General features: G+C 36.7%; 1 pseudogene; it reads right to left on the bottom strand.

Moving 5' to 3' along the window:
* LOC148947090 (ATP-dependent chromatin remodeler CHD8 pseudogene) overlaps positions 1-6,719 on the bottom strand; it is a 7,750-nt pseudogene extending 1,031 nt beyond the window's left edge.
* Positions 6,720-10,472: the final 3,753 nt, after the last annotated feature.

The raw sequence follows: 10,472 nt of genomic DNA, 5'->3' as shown, positions 1-10,472 counted from the left end.
TATTATTCTCTCATGGCTGTCCCCTTACCTTATAAAAAAAAGTTTTGCGTCTAATGTTTTATAGGGGAGGGGGAAAACAACTGCTACTAACAACTCATTGTAGCACCAAGTCACTTGGGGCAGAAACATCTGCGCAAGCTTCTCCTTCATTCCAATCCATTTAAAGTTTCCCTCTTTAACCCCTCCCAGAAAGTTGCAATTTCTTTCGAATCCGTCCTTGCAACCACTTCCCACCCCAATCAGGGATGACCTGATTTTCGTTTGGTCCTAAATGGATGGGTGGAAAGGACGGTTTTCAGCAATTGGTCATCCTTCATTCGTAAGACGTGTCTTAGCCATCTTAATCTTTCTCTCATTACAGCCCTAGAAAGTGGGATTGAACCCAACTTTTCGTGCAGCCTATTGTTTTAAATACAGTCAGCCAAACAGGGACAAAAAACCAGCCGTAGATAATTCCTCTGGAAAACCTCAAATAAATCCTCCTCTGTCTTCCGAAGTGCCCACGTTTCAGCACCATAATTAACCATTGTCATCACTGTAGTTTCCAATATTTTAATCTTGGTTCGCAGTTTTATCTTCCTATTCTCCCATTCGTTTTCCTACTGTGGCAAAATACATTGCCCTTCCTCCTTTTTACTTCTTCACTGCATCTAACATCTATACGTATAATTAATTTTTAAAAATTTCCCAAAAGAGAGGTTTTCCACAATAAAGTAAAGAAGCATATTGAAACTTAACACGAGCAGAAATAAAGTCATATAAAAACCTAAAACGATCAGAAATTACTATCAAAGAAGAAATGACTTCCAAAACGATAGAAACTAAGATAAATAATCGCATCGATATAAAGATAACAGATACTAAAATGGATGAAAAATTAAATGCTCAAACGAGCAAACATTAAAGTGAATACTTGAGTGAATGTTAAAATAAGCAGAAATTACAAACAAACTCAAGTTTGCCCCCCCCCAAACCGTAAACCTTCTACGGTCTATAGTGTCGTTTGCGTTATATTGAAAAGTATATGTATTTTAACTGTGTACATTAAGGCAGCATGATACCTCAAAAATCATTTTGTAGTCTCAGCCTTGGCTGACCGCCTCAAAGACAAAGAATCCAAAAGAAAACTATTCCAGAGGACTAGCTATCATCAAAAGCTGTTGAGAGTTTGTAGTTTGGCTGCAATATTTGACTGAAAAAAACATGAAACTTAATTTCCCTTTTGTCGGCGAGTTTCTCAATCAAAGCAGGTGGCACCACAAGGAACTCCCAAAAGAGCCAAATTAGTCAAATGACGCTTACTTTGAACTAATTTTTAGCGGTTTCCGAGCAGAAATGCTGTACTATTCTTAGGGACTGCCCTTGCCTGAACTTGAAGAAGAAAATTCTAAAAAAAAGAAAGAAAAAAAAAACTCTTTCTAGTGATGCATAATTCATTAAAGCTGAATTAGATAAACTTCCTGAAATCAGTAATTACTTCCCCATTTAAATAATATTATTCATAGTCTCCAGTAATTTGTTTCTAACTTCGCAGCCACCATTCTTAAAAAAGTCATGCACCCCACTATCAGTACCTGAGGCCTTGTTATTTTTTTATCCTTTATTATTGCCTCTAATTCTTCCTGGAGGAATAAATCATAAACGTTTCCATTTTTTTCTATATCATTTCCTGCAACTTCATCATGGTCTAGGATATTTTCAAAATGATCTGTCTATCTTTCTTTAACACTTTCCTTATCACTAATTAAAACCAACGGCTCCATATTTTTTTGGAAAATTTGTAGCCTGGGATTTTCTGTCCTGAATAATTTTTAGAACACACTTTTCATTTAAATGGCGTCACATATTTCATCAGTAGTGCAATAACGCCATGCAGCTAATATAAAAGTCTTCATACATGTAACTGCCACAGAAGACGTCATATTAAAAATCAGTCCCATTATTCTTATCTATTTCATTGATATCATTTTACATATGTCACACTTGAATGGCTCTTTACAAGTTCATTTAAATGGCGTCACATATCTATTCATTTAAATGGCGTCACATATTTCACCAGTAGTGCAATGACGCCATGCAGCTAATATAAAAGTCTTCATACATGTAACTGCCATAGAAGACGTCATATTAAAAATCAGTCACATTATTCTTATCTATTTCATTGATATCATTTTGTGTATGTCACACTTGAATGGCTCTTTACAAGTTCATTTAAATGGCGTCACATATCTCTTCATTTAAATGGCGTCACATATTTCACCAGTAGTGCAATGACGCCATGCAGCTAATATAAAAGTCTTCATACATGTAACTTCCATAGAAGACGCCATATTAAAAATCAGTCACATTATTCTTATCTATTTCATTGATATCATTTTACATATGTCACACTTGAATGGCTCTCTACGAGTTCATTTAAATGGCGTCACATATCTCTTCATTTAAATGGCGTCACATATTTCACCAGTAGTGCAATGACGCCATGCAGCTAATATAAAAGTCTTCATACATGTAACTTCCATAGAAGACGTCATATTAAAAATCAGTCACATTATTCTTATCTATTTCATTGATATCATTTTACATATGTCACACTTGAATGGCTCTCTACGAGTTCATTTAAATGGCGTCACATATCTCTTCATTTAAATGGCGTCACATATTTCACCAGTAGTGCAATGACGCCATGCAGCTAATATAAAAGTCTTCATACATGTAACTTCCATAGAAGACGTCATATTAAAAATCAGTCATATTATTCTTATCTATTTCATTGATATCATTTTACATATGTCACACTTGAATGGCTCTCTACGAGTTCATTTAAATGGCGTCACATATCTCTTCATTTAAATGGCGTCACATATTTCACCAGTAGTGCAATGACGCCATGCAGCTAATTTAAAAGTCTTCATACATGTAACTTCCATAGAAGACGTCATATTAAAAATCAGTCACATTATTCTTATCTATTTCATTGATATCATTTTACATATGTCACACTTGAATGGCTCTCTACAAGTTCCAAGATGTACGGCAAGAGCACTATTATGATTGAAACTTTGCCTACATATGTCATAGTTAAGAGACTTTTCATCGGTTTGAATTCTAAGGGGCTTAACAAGATTATTTATTTAATCTTGTTCCTCCCCTTTTGAAAGCCTGTTTCGTTCTTATTTTAACTTATGAATAATATAAGCCTCAAGCCACAACTTTCACAATTTTTCAGAACTCTCGGCTCAATAATAATTTATGATAATATTACCTCGGAAAGAACTAGAATTAGGAAACATAATCATTTAAATATTTTTGCATTTAAAAACTTCTGTTTGGGGAAATTTTAACTTTTAGTAAATTTACCAAAGCCAGTGACAACCGTAGAAATGTAATACAAAACGTTGAAACGACTGGAGATATCAATGAAAATTCCAAGAAAGAAGCAACTTAAAAAATGGTCCCTAGCGATCAGATAGAGGTAAAACTGACTAAAGAGAGGAGCGAAAAAATAATGACGCATCTCTTGAGACAAAGCTGCGAAGGTCGGAAGAAAAAAAAATGGAAGTAGATTTGAAGAAAAAGATGAAATATCTAAGCAAATCCCTGCAAGTCCAACATAAAAATGTCAATTCTAGACGAGTTTCAACTTAATACCCTTACCTATTCCTGATATATTGTAAACATTCCATTTTGACAACCAGAATGCATATGGCAGCTTCTGATTTAGTTCAGCATCTTATTTGACATTCTTGAAATTACTAACTAACTAATTTTAGCCGTTCCTGAAATGTTTGCAGCTAGATGCATTAACAACTGGGATTCCCCTAATGACTTTAAGTTCAACATCCCTATCAAAATTCTCTAAATATTTTAATTTAATAACCTTCCCTAACTGCTCCTGTAATATTGAAGATATGCCGTTTTGACAACCTGGGTACTATCTATACTGTCTATCTTTACTATCTTTTGATTTTGGTAAGATACGGTACGATACTATCTTTGGATACTATACTATCTTTTGATTTTGCTTAACATCCCCCTTAGCATTCTATGAAAATTGCAACTTAATAACAATATCTTTTATTAAGATCTATATAGATACGCATCTTTTGATTTGGTGCAGCATCCCCATCAGTATTAATTGAAATTTACAATTTAATAACCTTAGCCTTTCGTGACATGTTGCAGATGAGTGCTTTTGACAACCTGGATGCACTCTGCCATTTTCACAAGCAGGATGCAGTTTACTTCTATTGATTTATTTTAATAGTTTTAGTTGTAACAGCAGAAGCTACAGTAGTATTTACAGCCGCAATCGCAGTAGCAGTAGCAGTGCTAATAGTAGTAGTCACAGTCGCAAGCAATAGCAGTTGCAGTCATGAGTCGTCATACGCTTAGCCGCAAGTTGTCGCACATGCATTCACAAGTAGTTATAATCGTAGTTACAACTAGTTACAGTCACAAGTAGCCGCAGTAGCAGTCAAGTTAGATTCGTATTTGCAGTCACAAGTAGCTGCAGTCGCAGTTATAAGCTATTGCAATCACTAGTAGTCTTAGTTACAAGTAATCGAAGGCTCTAGTTGTCGCAGACGTAATTAGTCATAGTCGCAAGTTGTGGCAGTCACAAATAGTCGCAACTGCAAGAAGTCGTAGTTGCAAATAGTTACAGTCGCAGTTTCAAATATCCTTTGTTACAGTCATAGGTATTCAAATTCGCTAGTATTTGCAGTTACAAATAGTAACAGTCGCAAATAGTCAAAGACAAATGTTTTTGAACTAGTAGATAAAAATATTCACCGCTGTAGTTATAATTAATTGTAGTCGCAAGAACTCGCAGTAGCCATCACAGGTAGTCGCAGACGCAAACAGTTGCAGTTTTGGTATGAAGTAGAGATGGTCGAAGTCACTAGTAGTAATACTTGCAAGTAATCTGAAGTAGTCATAGTCGTATCACAAATAGTAAAAATCACAAGTAGTCGCAGCTACAGCCAAAGTGGTAGCAGTAGCAATAGTGGTCCTGAAAGTGTAAAGATAATACCCAAGTAGTGAGGGGTTAATCTATTTGAAATTGCCCATAGCCGTTGCATATTGGTCCAGGTGTTAAGGAACCGTTCTATTGAGGAAAATCTCTGGTCTTACATTGGATTCTAAAGCGGAAAAAAAAAAACTTTGATGACGGATTATAAAGGTTCCCTGAGAACAAAAATCTTTAAGAATGAAACAATCTTGGAGGAAATAAAATCTCGAAGAAAATATCTAAAAAAAAATAAAAAAAATCTTCAAGAAAATAACTCAACGAAAAATAACGCTGTGAAAGAAAAATGACATCTTGAAAAAAAAACATCTCTTAAAGTATTAGGCTACGTAACACCCAAGTGTACCACATATATATATATAATACACACACATATATATATATATATATATATATATATATATATATATATATATATAACGTAGATAATTTCGGAGACCACACTGCCTTTTCATGACGATAAATAGAAGCTCAAATAGTTCAAATATATATAGCCGTCATTACGTAATATCCATGTGTGTGCCGTCCTCAGTTACAACCGGGGGTTCCCGGTCCCCCGGAACCAAAACAAGTCTTGAAGAAATCTTGAACAAGAATGGTCTTAAGAAAAATGTCCTAGAAAACTTCTTGAAATGTTTTGAAACATGTTGAAAATGTCTTGACGGAAAATGTCTTAAAAATGTCCTGAAGCGTCTTGAAACGTCTTGAAAAATGTCTTGAAGAGAAATATCTTAAAAAATGTATTGAAATATCTTGAAAAATCTTGAAAAATGTCTTGGATAAAAATGTCTTAAAAACATCTTGAAATGTCTTGAAAAATTTTGAAAATGTGATGAAGAATGTCTTGAAGAAAACATTTGCAAAAGTAAACAAACAATCCTTATTACGTAACAGACACCTGCATCTTGAAGAAAACACCCCCTATTACGTATCAAACACCTGCGTCTTAAAGAAAACATTCTCTGTAACGTAACAAGCACCTGCATCTTGCCTCTGAGGGAATAAAAACATCCCCTATTACGTAACATGCACATGCATCTTGAAGAAAATTAATAACACCTGCGTCTTGAGGGAATCGCCTTTAAGCTTCTTCGTGATATTAAACCAGTAAGGAAGAAAAGAGTAGCGGCTAATCATAAGTGATTTCGTTTAACATCCCCCAAAGCGTTCCCTGAAGTTTCCCTGTATTGCATCCACGGAGGCATAATTACAAAATTTTGAATATTTTGAACAAAATCTATTTCTCAAAGTTGGGCTGGCTGCCCAAAGAAGGGTTGGCTGCCCTTCGATCACTTTTCAACATTCCGCTCAGCATAACCTAGAAGGTTCAATCTAATATCATCAGCTGTTCGTTATATACTGCAGATACATCTCTTTTGATGACAAGAATGTGAATTGTGTCTTTCGATTGCGTTTGGCACCCCCCTCAGAAGCTGTAGGGGGTTATGAAATCCCCAGATATTTTACCTTTTTTTTGTTCCTATATTCATGGCACCAGGCACTTAAAGGTATCTTATATGCCGCTATTCCTTATCTTCGTACCTAAGCCTCGAGGTTTTAAGTGTCTGTTGAACCTTCTTTTGTTGGAGCCAGCAGAGGGATTTGCTGGAATAATATCCCAGGAAGATCGTTCCAGATGTGAGTGTAAGGCCGGATGAAGCTGAGATAAAGCATTCGTTCTTGGCATGTCCACCTTTAGATAATTTGACCGAGTAATGCGCCTTTGCGTTTGTCTTGTCGGTTGGAAAAAGGGGGGAACAATGCGAGAGAGCTCATCTGAGGAAGGCGATATTCACAGTCCATGACTATGGAAAATAGCCATCGACGCTTCATCAAACCATTCATTTAGGGGCTGGAGCGATTCATGTACAGAGACGCAGCCTGCCCTGTTCGCTCTTTTTCTGATCTTCTGGAGTGGTTCTAATAGCGTTTTCGGGGTACTAGCATATAGCGGGCATCCATATTCAGCTGTGGGTCTCATACATGACTTATAAAGTAGGATAATCGAACTGGATGGAAGAAGGTTTTTGTATTGAAGTGTTTTCTTGCGCAGGAGGCTCTCATCCGATTAAGGTGGCTATTCCAAGTGAGATCTGTGGAGAAATGAATCTCCAATAGACGAAGCTCATCGAGTCTTTTTAAAGTTCCATTTTTGAAAATGAAACTGGGGTGTTCACGTGGCACCTTTGGACTATCTTGAACAAGATGGCTATTTCAGAATTTTTGGTCGAATTTTTGTAGGGAGGGCAACTAAGAAGGGCTTGGGGAGGGGATATTGCAATCCTCTAACACCTTTTCAACACCCCCTTCGCGTGTCCTGAAAGTTTCAACTAATACCCTTTTTTTTCTTTTTTTTTATTCCAATATTCACGGCGCCAGGTGCTTCAAAGTATCCGATATGCCGCTATTCATTTACCTCGTTCAATGACCTCGAGGTTTTCAATGTCTGTTGAACCTTCTTTTAAAGGAGTCAACTGAGAGATTTGCAGGAATAATATCCCCAGAAAGATGTTCCAGATAGAAGTGCAATGCATGATGCAGCCGTTCTTCAAATACTCTGTTCTTGGCGTAAATTCCTTTAGATGATTGGACAGAGATGTGTGCCTTCGTGTCTGCTTTGTCGGCTGGACAAAGGGGGGCACAATTTGAGAGAGCTCGTCTGAGGGATGCAAATTCATGTACTTGTAGAAAACAGCCATTGACGCTACATCAAACCTTTCATTTAGAGGCTGGAGCGATTCTTGTGTAGAGGCACAGCCCGCCCTATTTGCCCTATTCTGGATCTTCTGAAGTGGTGCCAACAGCGTTTTCGGAGCACCAGCATATAGCGGGCATCCATATTCCATTTGGGTCTGATGCAAGACTTGTAGAGCGGGATGATCGAGCTTGATGGAAAAAGGTTTTTGCAGCGAAGAGTAACTCCCAGCTTTCTTGCGCAGGAGGTTCTCATCCAATCAAGGTGGTTGTTCCAAGAGAGATCCGTGGAGAAATGAATCCCCAGTAGACGAAGCTCGTCGACTCTCTTTATAGCTTCATTTTTGAAGTTGAAACTGGGGTGTTCACATGGCACCTTTGATCGGGTAATTAGTAGCTCCTTTGTTTTCGATGCATTGAAGTTGATCATCCATGCATCAGACCACTTTTCAATTTCCAAAAGATCCATCTGTAGGGAAAGGGAGGCTTGTGTTAGGTCTTCGTGTTTAGGGACGGCTGAGTGTGTCGTGGAATCGTCGGCAAAGTGATGCAGAGGGTTTGCGAGGTTGTCTCCCATGTCGTTTATGTAGATAAGGAAAAGCGTAGGTCCCAAGACACTGCCCTGGGGTACCCCTGCTTTCACTTGATATTCGCGGGAATTAAACCCGTCGAGAACAACCCGCAGTGAACGATCGGAAGGAAAGCTCTCAATCACTTTTAACAGACATCCACGAACACCATACGCATAGAGTTTCCTTAGAGAGTTATGTAATTAGTAGAGAGTTAGTAATTATCAGTTAAGATATTACTAATCTAAAATAGTAATATCTGTCGTTGCTTTCAGTGCTCTCAGTCATTCCTTAGATATTACTGATAAACATTTTGACAACCAGCCAGCACATAGTATGTCTTGATTGTGTTCGGCATTCCTTGAACATTTACCTAATGTTTCACCTTAATAATAAAGCGTTTTTGGAGACCCTGGGTCAAACATGCCCTATTTTCCTGTTAACAATAGGTAACTTGTACAGCCTAAAGCCTTTGCCCTGGGGGCTGTGGGGGCTACGCTACCCCTGGAGGTAGTGTCTTTCGGCCTTTTGACTATTCTGAACGACAATTCTATCTCGACCCTTTGATTAGATGCAGTTGGAGCAAAAGGGCCATGGGAGGGGAGCTGGTTCTCCTCTCGTCACTCTTGACTGTTAAAAAGGTCACTAAAACTTTCGATATCCTATTGAATGAACCCCTTCCGAAGTTTATTTGCCATCCTTCTATTTGAAGTAGCTCTGGGAAAAATTATAATAATAACAAATTGAAGCCATGTGGCTCTTTAGTATAGACATCGCTAGAGCGTTACCTCTGAAATCCATACTATCCATGCACATAAAGGCTCCTACAAGGATCAAGGTATACCAAATTATCAAAAATAATATTGCATAAATCCGTCAAGCTTAAATGTAAATGCTTCAAGCTTATCCAGCAAGAGTGAAAATGATACGTTATACTATGTCATTCATATCTTTCCACAACACGGCTAGTTAAAAACTCTCGTATTATCATAATCAAAATATTAATAGTCTCATTTTTCTTCGACTATCTAAATTCTCATAATCTTTTTTTCTTCACCACGCTTTTCTTTCACTAACTTTTTTTGACACAACGTTTTTTCTGCTAACTAAATTTTAATAAAGTTTTTTTTCTTGCTAACTAATTTCTAACACAGCATTTTTTTTTCTTGCTAAAAGAAAAACTAATTGCTAAAACTAATTGTTACAACAGCTTTATTTTTCTTCGCCAAGTTTTTTTTGCTAACTAATTTCTAACACAAATGTTTTTCTGCAAACTAAATTTCAATAAGCCTTTTCTTTTCTTCATCAGGTTTTTTTTTGCTAATTTATTATCAAAAACATATTTTTCCTACTAACTAAATGCTATTACTTCACTTCTTTACTAGGTTTTTTTCCTGCTAATATTAATTTCTAATGCAGCATACAGCTAAATTAAAACTGAACTTTATAAACTTTGATTCTCCACCAAGTTTTTTTTTCTTGCTAACTAATTCCTCACACAATATTTTTTTCTTTCTGCTAACTTACTTTTAACAAGCTTTTAATTTCTATACTATGTTTCTTTTTATTTTTGCTTATTAATTTTTAAGACAACATTTTCTGATCACTAATTTTCAATAAACTGTTTTTCTGTACACCAAGTGGCACACAGCAAGTTTAGTGTTTATCACAATTTATATGGTGATATTTTATCACATTGATATTAGTTATATTTTATCACAATTCTTTAGCAATATCTGAAAAGGCAAATTGAATGATCCCTTATTTAAGTTTAGACGACAACGCAATCTAAAAAAACCTTATATGACCCCAGGGCATAACTTACAAACCCTTTCTCTGAGGACTGTGGGGGGGAAGGAGGTTGTCATTCTTAAAAACCTAATTCCCAAAACTTTCAACAACGTTGAACAAAATGGCTATCAACAAATTTTGATTGGATGTGTTTGGGGAAAAAGTGGGCGTGAGAGGGGGGTTAGGTGCCCTCCAATCACTTTCGGCTATTAAAAAGGGCACTAGCCCTTTGAATTTCCAATCCAATGACCCCCTTTTCAAGTTATTACGAGAAAGCTTTCAAGAAAAACCGTATATGCCCCCAGGGCATAACTTACATTTCTTGCCCTGAAGAGTGTGTGGGGGGATTGTCCTGCTCAAAGATATAATTTCCAGAACTATCAACT

Source organism: Artemia sp. Qi Xiang Cuo, chromosome 11, assembly GCF_049724085.1.
Source record: "Artemia sp. Qi Xiang Cuo chromosome 11, ASM4972408v1, whole genome shotgun sequence".
Classification (NCBI taxonomy): domain Eukaryota; kingdom Metazoa; phylum Arthropoda; class Branchiopoda; order Anostraca; family Artemiidae; genus Artemia; species Artemia sp. Qi Xiang Cuo.
This window is presented reverse-complemented; position numbering and strand designations above follow the sequence as displayed.